This window comes from Sorex araneus, chromosome 1 (assembly GCF_027595985.1).
Source record: "Sorex araneus isolate mSorAra2 chromosome 1, mSorAra2.pri, whole genome shotgun sequence".
Classification (NCBI taxonomy): Eukaryota; Metazoa; Chordata; class Mammalia; order Eulipotyphla; family Soricidae; genus Sorex; species Sorex araneus.
Window position 1 is genome coordinate 153422990 of NC_073302.1, and position 22511 is coordinate 153445500.

General features: G+C 45.6%; 1 protein-coding gene across 2 annotated transcripts in view; it reads left to right on the forward strand.

The window, feature by feature from the left end:
* Positions 1-5158: 5158 nt before the first annotated feature.
* The window catches only part of SV2C (synaptic vesicle glycoprotein 2C), a 209679-nt gene continuing 192326 nt past the window's right edge, over positions 5159-22511 (forward strand). The window contains exon 1 of one of the 2 annotated variants that reach the window (XM_055123860.1): positions 5159-5484. The gene's annotated coding sequence lies outside the window, so the exon portion shown is untranslated. The remainder of the gene's footprint in view (positions 5485-22511) is intronic. The other variant, XM_055123853.1, reaches the window with a different exon arrangement.

Here is a 22511-nt window from a genome sequence, read left to right on the forward strand (position 1 = left end):
GCCAGAATGATCATCTCAGGGATAAGCAGGAAGAAGATGAAAGCTGGCAGGCCTGGGAAGAGATGGGTTAGTAAAGGTCCTCACAGGATGGAGTGGAGGAGCACTCTGCCTCTGGCAGGGATGCATCCTTGAAGAGTGGCCTGTTTAAAGAAGTCAAGCCAGAGTTCACAAAGAGGGCACACTTCAATTCAATTTTGTGATTGTTTATGGATATCTTTGAGAGGGGATTCTGCAAAGCTGTGTTTAAGTGGCCTGGGGATCACTCAGCCAACTGAACCAGACAGTTGCTACACCAACCTGATGCTGAAATACTGCTCAAGACAGTGATCCTGTGGGCCACCAGGCCCACCCAGGAGCACTTAGAGGTCGTACTGTGCCAGGGTTAGGACTGGAGGTCTCCAGGCTCTCCAGCCCTTTGGGCTATTTCCCCATTCTTGCTTTTATAGCTCTTAAAAGACCTTGCCATGAAGTAAAAGAGATTGACAGTATAATGCCTAGTAGAATGCCTAGCAGAAAGGGGACTGGTGATTTGTAGCCCACAGTCACCAAAATCTCAAACTGATTTCTTGGACATCAAAAACTCCTCCTAATCAGGCAGCAGCTCCTTCAGTGCTCATAAAGCCATATCAAATTTGATTTACTCTTTAGTGTATTTAAAAAAATTTTTTTTTGCTTTTTGGGTCACACCTAGCAATGCACAGGGGGTTACTCCTGGCTCATGCACTCAGGAATTACTCCTGGCGGTGCTCAGGGGACCATATGGGATGCTGGAAATCAAACAGGTTGGCCGCGTGCAAGGCAAACGCCCTACCCACTGTGCTATTGCTCCAGCCCCTAGTGAATTTTTATTTTCAGACAGTGATGCAAAGGAGTATACATATTCTTTTCCTCCCCTGATAATTGCTATTAGGGCCTTAAAGCCTAAGAAAAATTAAATCCATATATTTAGGAGTTAGATTTGACTGTGTTATGATCTGAATATCAACCAAAGTAAATAAGGAATCAAAGCAGGGTCTTCTGAGTGGCAGGGCACCACTTGGATGGGGCATAGGTCCTTGCTTGCTCAAGTGTAAATGTAATATGTGCTTAGTACTGGTGGGAATGAACATTTTTGTGTACATTAAATTTGTAGGAATGAAGCAGAATTAGTCTTCAGGGTATGACTGAGTCAGGAGCTAAAATTAACAGACAAGAGTGATTTGGAAACCCGAGCATGCCAGCAACATTTACAAGCAGTGGGTGTACTAAGGTTGGCAAAGTGAGCATCAAGTGTAGGTTTTAGGAAGGGGGCCAGAATGTTCTAGGAAAAAGAACCACCTTCCTCCTTCCTGACATAGGAATTACAAGAGATGAAAACCATGTCCATTATTTGAGAGGGCTGTGGGCAGGAAGGGAAGGGAATATGCCTAGTGCACTTTGCTCAGGAGAGACTGATCCAAAGACCTCATCGAAAACTTTCAGGAGTTGGCTGGGGAGAAAGGAACAGAATATAGAATGAGCTGAGCCTTATGAGCTTTTGAGTGTAGGGGATGAGGATGGCAGATGAAATTCTGGGGCTGCTGGTGGAGTTGAAATAAACAAACTTGAAGGTGTTGGAGACTGACCAGAGTCATGAGGAAGTTCCGGGAACTTGCTGCCTTGCAAACAAGGCCGTGTCATAGCTGCAAACAGCTAGGAACTCTGAGTGGACTGAGTTGGGGTCAGCATGTTCCAATGCAGCCACTTTCTGTTATAGATTAACTGTGCTATGATTGGATGAAAGTTAAACAAATATCTTATTGGGTTATTGTGTAGGCTTGTATATATTTTGATGAGGAATATATGGGAAGTGGGATTTAAAAGTTTGCAAGGTGGTCTGATTTACTTCATCGAGAACTTTGTGCATCATTGAGCTACAAAATAATATGCACTTTAAGCTGTTTTGATCTTATGTATTTTAATCTTATGTACTCTGGCATATGCTATATGTTTTGATTGTCAACCCAATAAAAAGGAGCTGCAAAAGTCAGTCAGTGCTAAGTGGCCTGAGTGAGCTTTAGCCCTCCTCTTTCAAACCTTCCACACACCTTGCTTATCTCTATGCCCCTGACCAATCACTTGAGAACTAACACGAAGGACTCAATAAGATAAAATGTGTGGAAAGCATAAGTTTTGGGGTACAAAAGGTGGTTGCCTATGTCTCCTGTTGACACCCTAATAATGCAGGTGAGAAGAACTAGAAGGTGAGGCTTTAGTTCGAGAGCAGGAGCTCTCTCGGAGGCCTGCTGGAAAGCCAGGTCAGCTGGAGTAGCCCCTGGAAGGATTTGCATTTCACTGCAGAGCCTTTGGGATATTTCACTGTGGCTATGAGAAAGGGATGAGCATTATTCTATGCCCACTCTGTGCTTCTTGTGAATGTCATGTTATCCCATGTAATGAGCCTAGCATCCGTAGTTAAGTACATGTTATTTCCATTGAAACAGCTTTGCAGGGGTGAAGACATGCAGGTGCATGTTTGGTGTCCTTCGTGATTCGCTTTCAGGCAGCATGAGCAGGACTGCCTTGGGGATGAGACTCCTGACTGGGAGCTTCCTCCCAGTTGGCTTTAGAGCCCGAGATATGGCAGGACCAGAGCAGATGTCCCTTTTGCCTCCAGACGTTTGAATTCATAATGGAAGTATAAAGAAGATGACTCGACATGATGGATCTAAAAAGTTGTGAGGCCCGGGGGGGCACCAAGAGGTACCCTAGAATGAGAGCAGTTTAGGAAAGCAAATAAAGGCAGTTGTAGATATGATCATCACAGGAAAACATTTGCTACATTGCAGAGACACATTGAAGTATCCTCTCCCAACACAACCTGATCTTAAATCAGACATTTCCTGCAAACACGCAATCAGGGATTTTCTTGTAGAAACTATTATCTTCAAATGCATCAAGACATGAAAATCCAGCTGCTTAAAGAAATGTACTTCTTTAAATATCTTCCATGAACAGCACAGGATAAATGATTTAAGGAAGACATAGCATAGTAGAGAACAAAGTTGTTAATTTTTAAGGTTTCATGGTTCTTTAAACTATCATTTGGAGAACCAATCCATTATTTTGTGAGTTTGGCTGGCGGAGGTTCTCCAGAGGGTGTCCATTTGAAAAGTCATTTAATTACCAGTAAGTACATTTTTCAATTGAAAGCTCAAAGTTTTGCATATACTACACAGGAAACAAAAAGATATTTTAATTTCACTTTTGAAAAAATATTTCAGGGGCTGGAAAGATAGTACAGTGGGCAGGAAGTTTGCCTTGCACATGGCCAATCCAGGTTCAATCCTCAGTACCCTTTATGGTCCCATGAGCACCAACAGGAATAATTCCTGAGGTTGGAACCAGGAGTAATCTCTGAGCATTGCCAGGTGTGGCCCAGAAAAAAATAAATAACTTCAATGCTTAATTCACAGACATTCCCATAGAAGTATTTTTCTTCTCATGATAAAAACACAATAATGCCAATCCAATAATTATTTGAATAATTCATCTATGCAGAAGGATCCATGCAATGAGTATGGGCATATTTTTGAATTTTCACATTGCCTGACCTCTTCTCAGGACCACATCAAGTTGAGAACTGCAAAGCCTTTAAATAAAACCAGATGGCAGACTTCCAAAAGACCAAGGACCAAGTGTGGCCTCAAAAAGGCAGGAGAGTTCTAGAGTGCTTTTAAGGCCCGCAGGGAAAGTCAGAAGCCAAGAAACATCTCTCTTCTTTGCATGCTATCAGGCATAATGCAACAATTCAAGCCTGAAACCAAGGTCTGTAGCATCAACAGGAAGAACTGCCTCTTCCTTCTACCAGTTTCTTGGACGCAAGGCTGTCTAGATAAATAGATGTCATCTTCTCTGGACTCCAAGCTGCACGAGGTGACTGATACACCCTTTCCTGGACCAGGAGGTAATATTATCCACACAACCGTTCATCTTGGCAAATTTACATGAACAGAACACATAGGTCGATAGGAGAAATGTGTGTGTGTGTGCGTGTGCGCGCACACACGCGCGCTTGAGAGAGATATGGTCTGTATGATGGTGTGTGTGTGTGTGTGTGTGTGTGTGTGTGAGAGAGAGAGAGAGAGAGAGAGAGAGAGAGGGTGGCGATGGGGGAAGAGGGAGAGAAGGGGGAAGGAGAGAGGGAGAGAGGCGAGAAAGAGACAGGAATCAGAGATGGTCTGTATGATGGTGTATTAGGGAGATAGATGGTGTGTGTGTGTGTGTGTGTGTGTGTGTGTGTGTGTGTGTGTAGGAGAGAGAGGGGGTGATGATGGTGTATGTGTGTGACCATGGGGCATGGGTTCCTGCCTGGGAGACCAATCCTAGCTAGCACGGGATCCGATGGAGCACAGGGGTGGGTGGGGAAGAGGGAAGCAAAGCCGGAAGGCGGGCGGGAGATGCGGGAAGACGACGCCCAACTCCCCCCCCCCCCCCCCACACACACACACACAGCCCTTCTGCAGCCTGCTACACCAGCCTTGGGTGTGGCCTCGTGCGGGCCGGACAGGATTCTCCTGCAGAGCCCCGGTGGCCTTGAGGATAAAACTGAGGCTCCAGTCGGAAGATACGAGCAAATTTCCCGTGACAGTTCCCCCCTTTTTCCTAATAGTAGGGAGTTTTCCCCAAGAGGACCACTTGCAATGTCTGTCTTCGAGTCCGGTTCTCTGCATTTGGGGGGAAACAAAGGAAATTCCGCCAAGTTTCCGGCCAGTTTGCCCCTGCTGCTCGCACTCCCCCTCTCCAACCCGCCTGCCGCCTTGGTGTTGGGGTGGCGGAAAGGTGGGGATGGGTGGGATTGGGAGATCGGGGACTCTCCCTGCCCCGTGGCTCCCCGGAAGCCGCGTTAAAGTTAAAAGGGACCCAGAAATAGGAGAAAAACTTTGCCTCCTCCCCCCAAACCCACCCCGGCAGCAGCGGCTCCAGCAAGCGGAAGCCCCCGGCGTCTCGCTGGAGCGGCCTCGGGGTGCCGCCCCCGGCAGCAGCACGCACGGCCGCACTCCAGGAGTCCTTCCAGCTGCTGACAAACTCGGAGCTCCGACTTCTCCCGAAAAGTGCCTGCTACTCGGGGTGGGTGGGGGGCGGCCCCCATCCCGCGCCGCCGCCGCCACCGCGGTCCCCCGACTTCCCCCAGGCCGGCCTCCCGGCCCGAGCCGAGTCGTGCGCCGCGCCCGCCGCCCCCGCGCGCCGTGACTCCCCGGGCGCGCCCCGCTCGTAGTCGGGCCACGCCGCCGCCCGCCACTGCAGCACCGAGGGGGCGGGGGACCGCAGCGAGCAAGCCCGGAGCCGCCCGCCCGCCCCTCCTCCCGCCGCCGCCACGCTCGGCGGAGCCTCCACTCCGCGCGCTGCGGGAGCGAGTAGCAGACGGAGGCGGCCCCGGGGAGCGCGCCCGAGCGACGCCCGCCAGGCGGCGGCTGCAGCGCGGACAGTGCCCAGGGCGAAAGGGGGTCCCCGCCGGCCAAAGCGGTGAGTGAGGGACCCTGGCGGCCGAGGGCGACGGGGTGGGTCGGCCTTTCCAGCCTAGGCTTCATTTCCCAGCCGAACCTGGACTCCGGGCGCTGCAGGCTGGGGGAACTTTTGCAGCCTTGCAAAAGCGCAACTTTGCCTCGCCTGCCGGTAAGGGGGAAGAGGCGGTTGCTAGGGCAAGGAGCCCCTCCCGGGCTGGGACCCGGGAAGTCAGGATTAAACTGTTAGAGTGACCCCCAAACCTCTCACTTTTGGTTTTGGGGTGATGTTGGAGAGGGTTAGAGAACCAGGATGCGCTTTATCCGGGATTCCGGGATGAGGGTGGGGGGGCGCCTTGGGCAGCTGCTTGGGATGCGGGAGCCGCGCCCGCCTACTGCCGGGAACCTCCAGGAGTCTTTGCTGGTGTGACTCGACGGGTAGGGGAGGCTTTTTCAAAGCAAGCAACTTGACCCGGGGTCCACCTCTTATCCAAGCACGAGCGCAACTTTTCGGCGGGGATCCCGCAGCAGACGTGCGCGGGTGGCGGGAGAACCGAGGCAGCTGCGGTAGGCGCTGCTGGAGCCGAAAAGAAACTCCGAGGACTGGAGAGGGGGAAGCAAAAGAAAGGGAAAAAAAACTATTCCCCACAAATCTCCGTAGCCCGTGCCTTAGAGTGTACGCGAGGGAACTACAGAAGGAGGACGAGCGGGGAACCCCACGGGGCCGGGGCTATTGTGAGAGCCTGCGCGTCCGACTCCAGGCTCGCCTTCATTCAGCAGAAAAACACGATTGAGCGCCTACTGTGTGCCGGGAGAGGCGGGGAGTCATCCCGCCTCAAATACCCAGTGAAGGTGCGAGCAGGGCTGCAGATGCAGTAAATGCAGCCCCAAGGTTCACGCCGTCCTGGGTTCTAGAACTGGGAAGACCCCCCCCCTCCCGGCCCTCTCCCCAACGCCCCATAGTGTCGCGTGGACCGCCCGGGCTGGACCCACGAGGACTGCGGACCTGGACGGAGGGTATACTCGGGTGGGGGGCAGCGGGCACCCTGCACCCCCAGCCTCAAGCCCAGAGCGTTGCTGTGGGCGCGCGGGGAGCGCGGGCGGTCGGCGCGAGGGGGTGGAGAGGGAGGGGCTGAGTCACCGTGCTTGGAGGTGCCGCCTGGACGGCGCGAGCCGGAGGCGGGGCGGGGGGTGCCGGGGGCGGGGGGTGCGCTGGCGTCAGCGGCTACGTGTGCGGGTGATGCAAATGCAGACCCACCGGGGCGGGCGGGGGGCGGCGAGTCTCTGTGGCCGAGCGCGCGTGTGCGTCAAAGGCTGGCGAGTGATGGATGCGTGGCAGCGCGGCGGGCGCGGAGCGCAGCGACCCGGGAGGGGGCGGGGGAGGGGGGCGCCCGGACTGCGGCTGGGACGACGAGGAAAGCCCCGCAGGGCCGCGGCGGCGGGCGGTCGGGCCGCTCCGCAGTGCGCCGCAGTGCCAGGGAGGCGCTGCAGCGGCCGGCTCTCCCGCGGGGGCGGGGATGCGGGGGGCCCGGGGATCCGGGGTGCCCTGATGCTCTCTTAGCTGCGCCGCCTGCTCCCTTCGCCCCACACTCGGCGAGAAAGTTGTAGCGGTTTCTTCCTCCTCCTTAGTCCTGGAGGAGAGCTAGGCTTGCTCCCTCGCCGGCGTTCGCTCCTTTGCAGTGGCCACTTCTAGGGGCCTCGTGCTCCCGGCAAGTTTTCGTGTGAAAGCTTCGATGGTGAGCCGCCTTAGGTTCAGTTGCGCTGACCCGTCCTTTCCCGAGGCTTCGGCTGGGATTTCAGTTAGGAGCCTGGGCCGCCTTCCCTTTTCCTGATGGAAAACCATAGACTAAGCAAGTCATATGAATGAATGCATTTCCTGGTTAAAAATCAAGATCTCAATCCATGTTTTATTTTGGAGGCCAAGGTCGCTGTTTTAGAAACCTAGTTGCTTTCCCGAATGAGTCTAGATCTGCAAGATGGGTGGCAAAAGCCAAGAAGGAAGGAAGATGTGGGCTGCAGTGGAAGCGAGCAAGAAAAACAGCGGTAGGCGAGCAGAGAGAGCCTTAGGCAGGCGCATTTCCCCTGGAATTCTGCTGTGTCACCTGGGACTAGTGCTTATTCTTGGTGGGCTCGCCCTCCACATCCCAGAAATGTGAAAAGGAGCTCAGACCAGCTCTTATTAGAAAGTTGTTTTGAGGACATAAGAGATGGTTTCCCTGAGTGGAGAATACTATGAAACAAAAAACCTTTAAGGAAAAAAGAAAACAGTTGTTACCTTTTAAGATATCCTGAAGCCTTTATACCCAGGCACTGTTCCTTTAATGAAATTTAGCTTTCAGTGTCCGCAAACGCAGACAATAGACTTTTCCTAATGGTGTACTATAAAATCCAATGCCATTAGCCACTCACTGGAGAAGAGGGGGAAGGAGAAAGAAACCCTGCGTTTGTACATCTGAGTGTTTTGGATGATGTAGTAGAGAATTTTTCTTTTTCTTGATTCACTGACAATGAAAGTAGCATTTTTCTCAGCAGCAGACCAGCTTGCCGGCTTTTAGGTAAAAATTCCCCTGAGTATTAACCTCATCATAATTCTTGAAGTGTGGAGGGTTGCTCTGATCGTCAGGGTTACGGCAAAGGGCACCCTAATGGACACTATATCACGTGACCACAAATGCCAGAAAAATCTGTTTTCTATAATTAGAGCTATTAGTACTTACTCTGAGATAAACTTGTTGATGACATATTTTATGAATAAAAATATCTGATTTTCTAAACTAGCTCTCTGGGCTGTTATTCATTTTACTCATAGTTCTGGGTAGATTCCTGTGAATAGTGAGAGTTAACAGCGTCCTATTTTATTCTTTACAGATTCAGTCGGGGGGAAACCTGTGTGTTTCCTGGTTCCCCTTGCTGAGGTCTCCCTTGAACCGGTGGTTTACGAGTGCAGATCATTATGCGTTGAACACAAACTCCTCATTTTCCAGTCTCTTTGTCGATGCAGTGAAGGCTGTCCCCCAGCTGTGGGTAGTTTCCCTACAACACCGCAAATTGTTTTGTTTTTGCCTTTTCATTTGTAGCCTCCCTGAGCGACTGTGTACATTATGGCAGTGATTGCATTTCAGGCTTCTTTATTTTGAGACAGCTGAGAATAACAATGGGGCATAATGTTACTATCTTAATTTTTGATGTAAAAATTCCTTAAAATGGGGCGTTAAAACACCATTCAGTGTTTGATCACAAGTGCCCCGTGATGGGGAGAGTGGGTGGGGAGGAGTTGCATGTCATGATGGCTTCTCCTATTGGGAAGAATTGAGCAAAATTCAATCAGTGGAGAAAGGATGCTTGTGCCTTTCCATTTCTTTATTCTTTTGTTCCATGAAGTACAGAAATATATGATGTGTTATCTGTGTCGTTTGAACTGTGCTTTCAAGTAGAAAATAAGAAGCATCCTTTCTTTCACTCATGTTAATTTTACGTGCAACTCTGGGCTCTATTTTTAATAGAGCAAATGGTCTGGTAGATATTGTAATGCACCATTAGGAGTATAAATTAGAACAGATCAAATTTGAATGATAATAGCTTGATTATAAAGCAGATGTTCAGGTCAATTTAACATGACAACATTTTTAATGTTTTCTGTTGACCACCTAATGCACATCATTCCTGCTGTATATTTTCCCTTGGACAGTATATGATACAAATAATTAGACATTAAGATTTATATTGCTGGACTTCTATCTCCTCATAGTATTTGATCGCTCTTAGAATTTAAGAGCACAGTGAGATATTTGACAGATGAGACTAAGAGTTAGCTTTGATATTTGCCACTTTTTTTTTTTTTTTTTTTTGCTTTTTGGGTCACACCTGGTGATGCACATGGGGCTATTCCCTGCTTTGCACTCAGGAATTACTTCTGGCAGTGCTCAGGGGACCATATGGGATGCGGGAATCGAACCCGGGTCGGTCGAGTGCAAGGCAAACTCCCTACCTGCTATGCTCTTGCTCCAGTCCTGATATTTGCCATTCTTTGAAAAGTCTATGAAATAGAATCCTAACAAAGTCAGAGAGTGATTCTCAAATGGTACCTTATATCATACTTTTCTGGGGTGCTTGTTGAAATGGAGATTTCTTTCTTTCTCCTTTTTAAAAAAACAATGATTTTACCTCATTCTAACATTCATTCTCAGCTTCTACCATGGTCTAACCTTCACTCTAAACCAACCCTAACCCTAATCCTAACCTTAATCCTATCCCTTCCTCTATCCAAAGACCTACTATTGGCCTAGTCTTACCAGTTACACTAAACCTAACATACACCGTCAACCTAATTTTTGTTCTCAACTTCTAACATGGCCTAACCTTCAGCTTAACCCTAACTCTCCAGAGTCCTATTTCTTAGCCAAACCCTACCAGTTGCACTAAACCTGCCATTCCCACTGATCTAACTTTCATCCTCAACTTCTATGTCCTAACCCTAATCCTAGCCCTAACTCTGTCCAGGGTCCTATCATGTACCCTAAGTTTGGCCAAATCCTACCAATTACACAAACCTAACATTCATCCTCACCCTAACTTTCATTCTCAACCTCTAATATGGCCTAAACCTCACCCTGACTGTAACATGACCCTTACAGTAACCCTAACCCTAACTCACTTGGGGAGCTTTGAGCTCCTTTCTAGGCATTCTAGTTCTGTGGGTGCAGAATATGCTGTTTATCACATAATGGGATGGACGTTAATCATTAAGTGACAGAAAGAGCATTGGTGTTAGTATTGAGCAGTGTCGCAGGGGCCCAGGACAGTGATGGGGCAAGTGATGTTGGTAAGGATGTCAGAGTCATGTAGATGTGGATAGAGAAGGAAGGGTGCAGGCAGACTGATCATCATAAGTGATTGATCAATCTAGTGGATTCAGAGCTGCGATCCTTATTAGCCCAGGTCTATCAGACCCTGGACACTGGCTCCTGCTCCCTTCTATTCCGTCATTTTTGCATAACCTCCCAACCCCTCCCAGAACCTGCAATTTCCACACATCCTTCTCCTCTGTCCATCACAGTGCCCTTGCCACCTGTTCTGCCCTCTCTTCCCCATAGTAACTCCTGTGTCCCCCAGGCTGCAGCCCAGCCCCCTTCCTGGGGAGGCCACTCAAACTTCACCTGGGAGTTTAAATTTCTCTCTCACACACAGTATATCATCACACACTGTAAATATGATTGTCAGAAAAAGTCAGGATGGTCATTAAATTTGAATGTAGGTAAAGATGACAAAATGGAGAATAGAGAGATGTTAGCTCAATGGACTGGAGGGTACACTTTGCATGAGGGGGCCTGGGTTTGCTCCCTGTCACCAAGTGTTACCCCAACACTGACAGAGTCTACCCCATCTCTGAGCATTGAGCCTGGAATAGCCCCTCCCAGAAGACAAAATTATTTTAGTGTAAGTATCTCAAACATTACATGATTTATGCTTAGGTGAAAACATTTTTATATGGAACATTTATCTAGCATCCTTTAGTTGATAAATCTGGTGATTCTGTTTTTGAAGATCATTAATTGTTATCATTTCTTTTTTATAAAAAAAAACAATGGCAGTTCTTACATCAATGCCTCTCTCTTCTGATTAAATGTTTTGCTGTAGCAGAGCAAAGACAGGATTAGGAATAGATTGCTATTTTGTCTTGCTTCGTTTCTAGAGTCAAAATTAATATCTGGGGTGTGGTAAGAAAATCAATAAGTATCATCAGATGAATGATTGAGTTATTAGAAAAAGAATGGTCTTAACTGCTCTGAGCCTTAATTCCTTTGGCTATTGAAAAGATGATTTTTTTTTGCTTGTCTGGATTGTATGTGATTAAATTGGAAATATATCACGGAGCTCCCAGCAAGTTGCTTTGTAGCTACTGGACTTTAAAAGGTCTCCATTCTTTTATCTCAGTATTTACCCTGGAAATGAAAGGATCCTTTTTAATGTATGAAATCCGACTTCCTTTTTCTTACAGTGCTCTCCCCATAGATGGTCTCTAACTGTTTACCAAATGAAAGTGACTGTGCAAAGGTTCTGTTCTCAGAGGGTCCTCTCAGTGCACTGCCAGTCTCCCGCTGGATCCCGGGCACTCACCCAACGCCCCACACTTAGAAGGGCCCAGGGTTTGGTTTATTCTCTGATGTCACCTCTTGAAACTCTTTACACAGGAGCATAATATTTTTCTGTTGCACTGGGCCTTGCCAGTCAGGTCACTGGTGCTGGAAAGCATAAACACTATGTGCATGCTAGGTCTTATATTTAAACTTCATAATAACAGTAACAACAAGTCTCACAAAGGAGATGTTACTGGTGCCCGCTCAAGCAAATCAATGAGCAACGGGATAACAGTGACAGTGAATAACCATGGACCCCACAATGCTTGTGATTTTCCCAAAATGGGCATGACTTAAATTGATGAAACCAAGTTCATAATTCTTTGCACAGCACCGCAACTGCTTGCTTGTTATTACTACCTTGAAGTGCTTTCAAACGTTTGGACAAGCATCAGGAGCCATAAAAGAACCATCGTTAAATTTCTGATTCTTTGGTCACTTCTATGGATCTCCCTCTCCATCACTGAACCTCCAGTTGCTGAACAACGGAGCCCGAGCTTTGTAGGAACACCAGGAGCACCACCAGAAACTTGTATTCGGTTTTAAAAATCTGCCAAGTCAAACAAGATAAATAGTGTTCTTGGACATTTGAAAGTTTTCTATGAGAACAATCTAAGATGTTTGTTTTTCACTCCCAGTCGCTGAGCTGAGTCACTCAGCTCTGAGCCTCTGCAGCCTGGAGCAGCCGTGAAGTGTTGGCAGTGGCTGGAGAAGGTGACCCACTTTGACCTTTCAAGTTCTGACTAACCTGTTTTGAAATTTACTCATTATATTGCTACTTTTTTCAATCTTTTAAGTATGCCATATTTTATTTCATGCTTGGACTGGAGCAATAGCACAGTGGGTAGGGTGCTTGCCTTGCACGCAGCTGACCAGGGATCCATTCCTCTGTCCCTCTCGGAGAGCCCGGCAAGCTACCGAGAGTATCCGGCCCGCATGACAGAGCCTGGAAAGCTACCAATGGCGTATTTGATATGCCAAAAACAGTAACAAGAAGTCTCACAATGGAGACGTTACTGGTGCCCGCTCAAGCAAATCGATGAACAATGGGATGACAGCACTACAGTGTTATTTGTGCTTATGTGTGTTTGTCTTTAAGAAATGATGTTCTAACTCTTTCATGGGGCCATTCTCCCCTTACACTCTCCTTTCACACTCCCCTTTCACAATAGTTCACACTGTAACTATTTTCATCTCATGCTGCATGCTCCAGTTAATGCACATTAAGCATCTTATGAGCGACATTGAATACAAAGCTCATTTTAGCATAACGATAGTTTTGTTTGTTTTTGAGCTATACCAGGTGATGCTCAGGACTTACTCCTGGTTCTGTGTTCAGGGACCACTCCTAACAGTATGTAGCTACCATAAGTGGTGCCAGGGATTGAAACAGGTTGGCCTCATGTGAGGCAAAATGTCTTATCCTCTATGCTGTCTCCCTAGCCATGATTATTTTTGAAGTATGTAATTAATTCTATAGCCTGTGTGTCCTGCTGATCATCTCAGATGGCCATAGATATTTATATCAGCAGTAATATGCATTTCTAATAGTTTCTCTGATTCTAGTCCTATCTAATTGTGGATTCTTAACCAGGTGCAGATATTCCTGTTTTAAATATTGACACTTGTCAAAAAACTAGGAAATTGAGCTTCCTATGATCCAACAATTCCACTTCTTGGCATAAACCCCAGGGGCCTAAAAAATCTGTTCAAACAGACATTTATACTTTCTATGTTCATTGCAGCACTGTTCAAAATAACCAAAAATCTGGAAATAACCCAAGTGCCCAAGAACAGATGATTGATTAAAAAACCTATGGTTCATCGGCCCAAGTGATAGTACAGTGGGTAGGGCACTTGTTTGCAAGCTCCAACCCAGGTGTGATCCCCAGCAGCCCTATGCACCCCTGAGCACCTCTAGGAGTGATTCCTGAGTGCAGAGCCAGGAGTAACCCCTGGGCACCACAAGATGTGGCCCCCAAACAAAAACTATGGTATATACAATGTAGTAGTAACTTGGCTTTAAGAAGATTAAATCATGAAATGCGTTGTTAGATGGATGGACTTAGAGAGTATAATGCAAAGTGAAGTGAGTCAGAAAGATAGGGACAGGCGTAGAATGATCTTGTATGTGGGATATAAAGAAACAAAGTAGGGGAATAAAAAATACCCGAGTGGAGCTGGAGTGATAGTAAGCAGGTTGGGCATTTGCCTTGGCAAATTTGCCGGATCCCCGGCATCCCATATGGCCCCCTGATCTGTGACAGGAGTAATTCCTGAGTCCAGAGCCAGGAGTAATCCCTGAACATTGCTGGGTGTGACCCAAAAAACAATGGTGACTCAATAAAAAATTAAAAAAAAAAAAAACTTCTCAGGCAAAAAGGGGTCTCTAGTGGAAAAGCTTAAGAAGCCCTGACTTAAATAATGAAATCACACAATTGCTAAAACAGTGGGGGATGAACCTATATAAATACATTAAGGTAGAAATGTCTTGAAGATTTGTTATTAGAAGTAAAGCAGTTATTGACCTATGAAGTGTATATCTCTTCTTAAAAATTAAAGCACATTTAACAAAACTTGGAAAATAAAGAACACACTGTGGCATTTTGCAGGTCAGATGGAAAGGACCTTATACTTCGTCTTTACATATTTCTGGTTTGTGTGAGTTTTCAACAGTTCAGCACACTTTGCATGTATACTTATGGTATCAATAAAAAATGATAGAAATTAATTTCAAGATGCTCTGGCAATGTTGTTTCTCAAATTTGGGTGGTTTAAAAGCACTCCAGTTTTCCTGGTGTATATATTTCTAGTCCATAATATAGGCAGAGTAATCCTAGCTGTGAAAACATGCTTCTTTTCTGCTTTTCCAGAAAGCTGTTTTCATTTTGAATGAATGAAAAACACACCCTGCTACACATCCCAGTAACTGCCCTTCCGAGTCCTGCTCATTACCACCTTCCCTTTCTGCTCCTCCAATTCTCAGTAAATCCTATGTTTCCAATGGCTGTCAAAATCCTGTGTTAACACTCAGAATAGTTTGCTTCCAGACACATTTTTCATACACTGTTATGGGTGTATATTTGGTGAGACTGGGGAGTAATGATTTTTAAAAATTTTATCATTAAATAACAGTCCTAAACGTTCTACTGTATTGTAGTACTGTCGTCCCACTGTTCACTGATTTGCTTGAGCAGGTACCAGTAACGTCTCCATTGTGAGACTGTTGTTCCTGTTTTTGGCATATCGAATACGCCATGGGTGGTTTGCCAGGCTCTGCCGTGCAGGTGGGATGCTCTAGGTAGCTTGCCGGACTCTCCAAGAGGGGTGGAGGAATCGAACCCAGGTTGGCCATGTGCAAGACAAATGCCCTACCCACTGTGTTATCACTCCAACCCAGATAAAATGGCAGATATGTGTATTAATTTAAAAAATACCTAATGATGAAAGCCAGGTTTGCAGAAGATACTGCTTCCTTAGACAGCAAAAGTGTTGAAAAAGATGTAATTTTCACTGACTTATTGTGAGCTACTGGTATTTAAAATTGTAAATGTTTATAATCTGAAAAGATAAGTTAGCCATGATTTTCATTTTGACAGTTGTGTTTTCTTTTGTAAAAAATACGGGGTTGTTTAATCTTTATTCAAACCTGTGTTGGTTAGGGAACAGATATTTATTTTCCAGAAGTGGAGCAGCTTGTATATCAAGGGGGGTCTGAATTGTTTTTGTTTTTGGGTCACACCCATTAGTGCTGAAGGGTTACTCTTCACTCTGTGCTCAGAGTTCACTCCTGGAGGCCGAGAGGACCCTATGGGATTCTGGGAATTGACTTGGGTCAGCCTCCCTACTGTACTGTTTCTCTGCCCCCCAAAACTGTGTTTTGTTTAGAACTTACCAAGAGCTTTTCACCATTTCCCTATGGCAGCAGACATAGCTGTGATACTTAAGTTGCAGATCAGCGCACCTAAGCTCGTCTGCCCGGGTGTTGGTGGCACTCCTGGTAATCCTACAGTTAAAAACAAGCATCTCATGGCTTCATTGGGTATTCTAGAAGTGTGGTGCTGAAACATTTGCATATTTTGCTGCATAATCTATTATTATTTCCTCTATTGAGGTGTTATATAAATACTTTAAATTTATGTATGCAGGTAGGCGATTTCATTGGGAAACATTATTTAATAAAGCTTTGCAAAATATGTTGTTATTAGCTATTGTTGGAGAGCCTACATTCTCTGTATTTGATCATTGTGTGTAGTAAGCTTTTTTTTTGTGGTGGGCATCCTTCCAAGTTCAGGATACCCTGCCTGCACCCCCCATCCCTCCCCCTCAGGCTGTGGTGCTGCTTAGACCTTGTGGGGCCAGGGGTTACCTAGGTCACTATGGTGGTGCTCTGGGCCCTCCAGACCTTACCCAGCAATGCTAGGGGGACCATATGGTGCTGGGGTTAAAACCTGGTCGCATCGCTTGGTCTACCTTTTACCTTTAGGACATGTCACAGAGAACCTCTTCCCTCCTACATCTGAGAGGAATATGCTCTTTCTGCAATGGTGCCTCCTCTCTCTCCTCTTCTCTCTCTCTCTCTCTCTCTCTCTCTCTCTCTCTCTCTCTCTTTCTCTCTCTCCCCTATGTTTGTGAAGTGGCATATGAGTTGGACCCATCTACAAATGGTATGTCTGTAGAGAATATGCAGGCCTCTATCATAATTCTGCTTTGGGAAGGCTGAACCCACACTTCAGCAGGCTGTGAAGGTGTTGAAATCCGGTCTCCTCTTGAATCTCAGTAGGTGAGAACAAGGGATGCTCAGAGAAGACACTGTAGATGTCTTCTGTGATTGCTACTGGCAATTCTGGGCAAACCCCAGAAGCAATCAGTTGGTTTTTGTTTTAGTCTGGTTTTAAAAGTATTATTCTCTGCAGCAGCTGCCAGTCAGGGTTCCATAGGTGTGTCCTGGCAGTGTTTGGTGTGTGAGGTGGGAAGGGTTCTCAGAAGAGACTCTGACCAGGGGGAGCCAGGCAGCTGGTATGTAACTCAAGAGTAAAAGTTTATTCCCATCCTCTGAAGTTGCTAGCAGTGTCATTGAGCAAGAATGAATCAGAAGATAGAGGGACCAGGGACTGGATAATCTATGTTGCTCTGGAGCCTTTGAATCGAAAGTTGGAGTATTGAATCGGAGCCTCACGCTCTTTATCTCTGGCGTGCAGGCCAAACAGTTGATGGGACAAGGCTGGTTTCGGTTATTGATAAGTGCATTATAGCTCATTGTTCTCCCAAACAGTCGCTCTGGTGAACCTGTGTGTGGTCCGACTCTGCCTGCCTTCTGGGATATGGATGTGTGTGTATGCACCACTGACAGGTTTGTTTAGATTTCAAGGCAGTGAATATGCTTCCAGAACTTTTGAAACTCCTAGAAATATTTTATATACCTAGAAATGAATTTTTCCAAAATGAAGTAATAATTTTAAAAGATTTAAAAGCACATACACACATACACATACACACACACACACACACACACACACAAGCCCCCGTGTATGAAGGTGAATCTCCTTTCCTAGCATGTCTGAGGAGGAATATAGCTTAAGGGGTGAATCAAGGGTCTTTCATGCTCAGATATGATGTACAACCTGAATGACTCCCTCAGTGATAGCTGGTACAGCACTAGTGGCCCCTGGGCACCTTTGGGAAGCTCCCCCCACCCCTCCAAGGAGAAATAATGGGTAATCATTTGCTCCTGACTCTTTTGCATGATGCACTTCCTTATTACAGTTACTGTGCTGATTACTATATCAGATATTTGGTATAACATTGTATTTTTTTATTTTGGTTTTTTTTTTTTTTTGGTTTTTGGGTCACACCCGACGATGCACAGGGGTTATTCTTGGCTCTTCACTCAAGAATTACCCTGGCGGTGCTCAGGGGACCATATGGGATGCTGGGATTAGAACCCAGGTCGGCCGCATGCAAGGCAAACGCCCTACCCGCTGTGCTATCACTCCAGCCCCCATTGTATTTTTAAAAATAAAGATCTTAAGTAAAATGGGAAAGTTTATGTTGTATCTAATTGCTGGCTTAGAAGTTTTTTTTTTTTAACTTAGTAGATGGTTTTGAAATTGGGTGTTGTAAAACTTAAAAAATTAGCTGATAAAATGCCTTTGCCCAATAAGTTTAAAGTACTATCAGAGAGAGAGAGAAAAAAACAAATGAGAGAAAGAGAAAAAGAGACAGAGAGAGAGAGAGACAGAGAGAGAAGTAAAGTGCCCGTTGTAGAGATAAGGGAGATGGCAGGAGGGAAGCTGGGGATACTGGTGGTGGGAAATGTACACTGGTGAAGGGATCGGTGTTGGAACATAGTATGACCGAAATTCAATCATGGACAACTTTATAACTGTGTATGTCATAGTGATTCAATTAAAAAAAATTTTTAAGTACCACTAAACATATATTCAATTCTTGGGCTTCTGGTGATGTTTTTGAAGTTTTTGCTTCTGCACCTCCTGGAGTGTGTGTATGTGTGTGTGTGTGTGTGTGTGTGTGTGTGTTTGTGTGTGTGTGTATGTGCACGCGTGCATACGCGTGCGAGCTCGCCTGTTTGTCTGTCCGTCTGGTCTTCACTTTCTATTGCTGATAATAATAGATTGTGACATTTTCACTCCAGAAACCAAGGCAATGTTAAGTGCCTTCTCAGTGGCTTGAAATCCAATTGCACCTCTTTACTTGCAAGAGTTTCTTCCTTCCCTAGGGATAAGTAACAGTTGATTTTCAGTCTGACTGACATATGAAAACATAAAAATCTCTTTTGTCGTGGGTTTCACTGTTTCTTTGACGGCTCTGGCAACCGGGATATTTTACTTCTCTGTGTAGACTTCTCAGGCTGGTCACTGTGCTCCTTCTCGGTTTGAGTACCATTTAGGTTTATAATCTACAGAGTTCAGCTTACACGTTTAAGCACAATAAAGGTGTGGTGATGAGGATCCTTCTTTGGGGGGTGGGAGGACACACCTAGCAGTGGTCAGGGAACAGTCCTGGCAGGTTCGGGGGATCGTAGCTGGGATGCTGGGGATTGAAACCAGGTGGACTGTAACCAAGGCAAGAGCCCTACCCATTCTACTATGTCTCTGGCTCTTGTGATGCTCTTTTCTGATTGTATCCATTTCTTTTTTTCTCTTAAGCTAAAATTCTTGTTGAAAATTCCAAGCAATTCTTAGAACTAGCCTGTGTATGTGTATATTCCTTAGGCTGAATTATTTTTCAGATTTTAGAAGCGATAAAGTATGGAATTGATGGCCAGATGGGAATTCTGTTAGTCATTTTCCCCCCAAATATGCCAAAGTCTCTAAATGTTCAGCTTTCTCAGTATAACTAGCCATATTTTACTGGTAAAATGTTCAGCAAATATTTCTATTGTCAGTTAGTCATAAAATTAATAAATATTAAGTAGCTCACATATTGAATGACAGCAAACAGTAGTTAAATCTTAGAACAATAATTAAATTTTTCTAATAAGAAAAGGATGAATTCTAGGAACACTTTGACATTTATATTTTACTCCTGATTCCTGGAAAACCACCCTTTTAACTCAAGTGCAGGTAAAGTATGGCTATTCACGCATTAATTAGTGCATAGACTACAGGTCTGCTAAGAAAAATAAATGCATATTCACATTATATAGTGAAAACTAGCACCAGACCTGATTTAATACAGCTTAATGCCAGTGACTGCCTTTAAGGAGTACTGTTCTCCATGAAATTTTAAAAGGTACTAGAGTTTATCTGGTGATAAGACTGATAAGCTATTTAATAATGGTATTTATGTATTTAAACTGAAATGCACAAAAGATGATGATTGCTTTTTTCTTCTTACCAGGGAATAGGAGAAAAGAGAAGAGTTCAAATGAAATATTTAAAAAACGTGAAATTGAAATTTTGATTCATTCCCCCCAAATGGATCATCTTTGAGAGCCTAAAGGAAATTTTTTGCTCATTGCTAAGCTGGGCTGGTTGGGACACAGTGTGCAATGTCAGTGTACAGACCTGGGAGGCGTGGGTCAGACACGTTATATGTAAAATCCCAAAAGAGAGCACACATGTACACATGTAGGGCAGTAAGAGCACCAGGCTCCATGAGGGCCAAACATTGGCTGAAGGAAGGGTTCCCTGTCTCAGCATGGTTCACTTTTGAGCCAGATCATTCTTTGATGCAGGGAACTGTGCTCTCTTTGGTCTGACCACACCGTGACCTCTACCCACTCGATGCCAGTACTGATGTCTTCTCTAGTTGCCATACCCAAAAATGTCTCCAAACACTGCCAGTGATCCCTGGGGTGGGAGCAGAGAATATTCAGGGTCACAGCTAAGAACCATTCACCTTGGGAATCAAGGAAAAGTATCAAAAGCAATTGCTTTAACGTTTTTATCAGGCACATGGAGGCGGAGAGGGGGGAGGGCGTGTAGAGATGGGCCCTCCAGAGCAATTGGGGGTGGCAGGTACATCCAGGGGAGAGGCTGAGTGAGAGCTGGATTGTGGCAGTGGTGGGAGAGTGACCTGTCAGGGGTGGTGGGAATGCTGGAAGCTCAGATGCCGCCATTTCTTCTAAGTCAGAGCAGGGACTTATATTTATCAGAACCACTTGTTTAGAAAGATGAATTTGAAGTAGGTGTATGATGGCTAAGAGGAGAGGGATGCTGCAGTGGAGATAGCAATCAAGAGGGCCCAATATGAACCCCATTCTTCTGTGAAGAAGTGATACCGACCAACATAGTATCCCTCTCATAACTGGCGGAAACCATGTTCAGGGGGCCCAGGCTCCACTGTCATCAATATTCAGCCAACTGAGTTGCACTGTTCAGTGCTTGGGCCTCCGATGAGGTTTTGGGGAACATCAAAGCCACCCTGGAACTGCTTGGGGGCCACCAGGAGCCTCCAGGACTATTTCCAGTGGTGCTGGTTCCGCTTGTGGTGCCAATATCTGGAGCCTGTGTGTGCACGACGTGCATGCCTGACCCCTGAGCTACCTCCCCAGCCCCAAGTGTACTTTTCTTACATACTGGAGGTAGAACAGAGGGCAAGATTAAATCTCTCTTCTCATAGAATGTATGTTCTAGAGGGGAAAGACCAGTGAGTATACAAATAATTCTTAAAAAGTGCCCGGGGTCAGAGAGATAGTACAGTGAGTAGGACACTTCGCTTGCCTTGGGCTCAGCTGACCCTGGTTCAATCCCTGGCATCCCATATGGTTCCCCAGGCCCTGCCAGGAGTGATCCTTGAGTGCAGAGCCAGGAGTAAGTGCTGAACATCATCAGGTGTGGCCCCCAAACAAACTGTCACTGTCACTGTCATCCCCTTGCTCATCGATTTGTTTGAGCGGGCACCAGTAATGTCTCTCATTGTGAGACTTATTGTTACTGTTATTGGCATATCTAATATGCCACAGGTAGCTTGCCAGGCTCTGCCACGCAGGCTCGATACTCTCGGTAGCTTGCCAGGATCTCCAAGAGGGGCGGAGGAATCGAACTCGGGTCGGCCGTGTGAAAGGCGAACGCCCAACCGCTGTGCTATCGCTCCAGCCCCCCAAAAAACAAAACAAAGATAAATAAATCACTTGTGGCTCCCCGTTCATTAAAATCTGTCAGTAATTTGTAGTCCTTGGCAGTAGCAGTATCCTATTCTTCCTCTGACTCTGAGCCTTTCTGTCTAGAGCCTCTCTTCCTCCCCATCACCTCACTTCATAGTGACAAGAGTTAAATCTCCCTCACCATCAGGACTCCCTGGAAGGTATTTTCCTTAGGAAAGCCTCACTTGGTTTTTGCAGCTGGTGCCTCTTCTCTCAAGCAAGAGACAGCACAAATTACTTTGCATTCTAAATTTTCTTACCTGGCCTCACTCTTGGGGGCCCACCAGTGGCACAAAATGGATGAGTAGGGGCTACCCGATTACAAACAGGCAGAGGGCCTATAGAGCATGCAATTTGGTGAGGTTGCAGAACTATAAATAGTGGCTTTTTGAAACACTATTTATAGAACTTAAGAACCCAGGTTCATTCTATGTACCAAGGGAATCTGTATTCTATGGCATATGTGAAAGCATCATATGCTCTTTTGAGTTACGTGGTTTATTTGGGGACTTCCAGAGGGGTGTTGCATAAATATTCATTGTCAAGCCAACAGATAACAACACCTTGAGCATTAGCAGTCTTTTGTGATGATTGCATGTCTAAGAAAGTCTCTCTCCAGTCCTGTATTCCTACACAAAGAAGACTTAGCCTTTGAAAGAGCTAGATTTTGTTTTCCATTATATTGATTCATTAATATTCTTTTAGACATTTACATCAATGTTTTTGTTTTAGCACCTGGTCTTTTATTCCCCCACCTCTGATTCTGTTGAAAAATCATAATAGATGTGTGTGTGGGGGAATGATGAAATACATAATGTAAGGCATAATTAAACTGCTAAAATATTCAGTATGTTGTGGAATGGATTTCTAAAATTACAGCACCTTGTATTCATTATTTGCACTCCTTTTTGAGTCAGTATATACAAAGGAAAAGTAGAGTGGAATTTTGCTATATTACATTTGTAAATTAAATTTATTCCTAGTTTTAAGACAAACTAGTATCATGCATTTCTTGGATATATAGAAATTTCAAGAACAATTATAAAACAGAATGTCTCCAATCATATAATGCTGAAATTATTCTCAGAGTTTGTCTTTGTTTTGTTTTTTTCAGCCATGCCTGGCTTTGCTCAAGGACATTTCTGGCAGAACTCGGGGGACAATATGGGGTGCCAGGGAATGAAGCAGGGTTGGCCACAAGCATACATGCACTTTACCTGGTTCACTCTCTGGCCTCAATATTTTCTGTTTTAAGATGCACTTTTAACACATATTTTGAATTGATGCATAATGTTTGCAGCA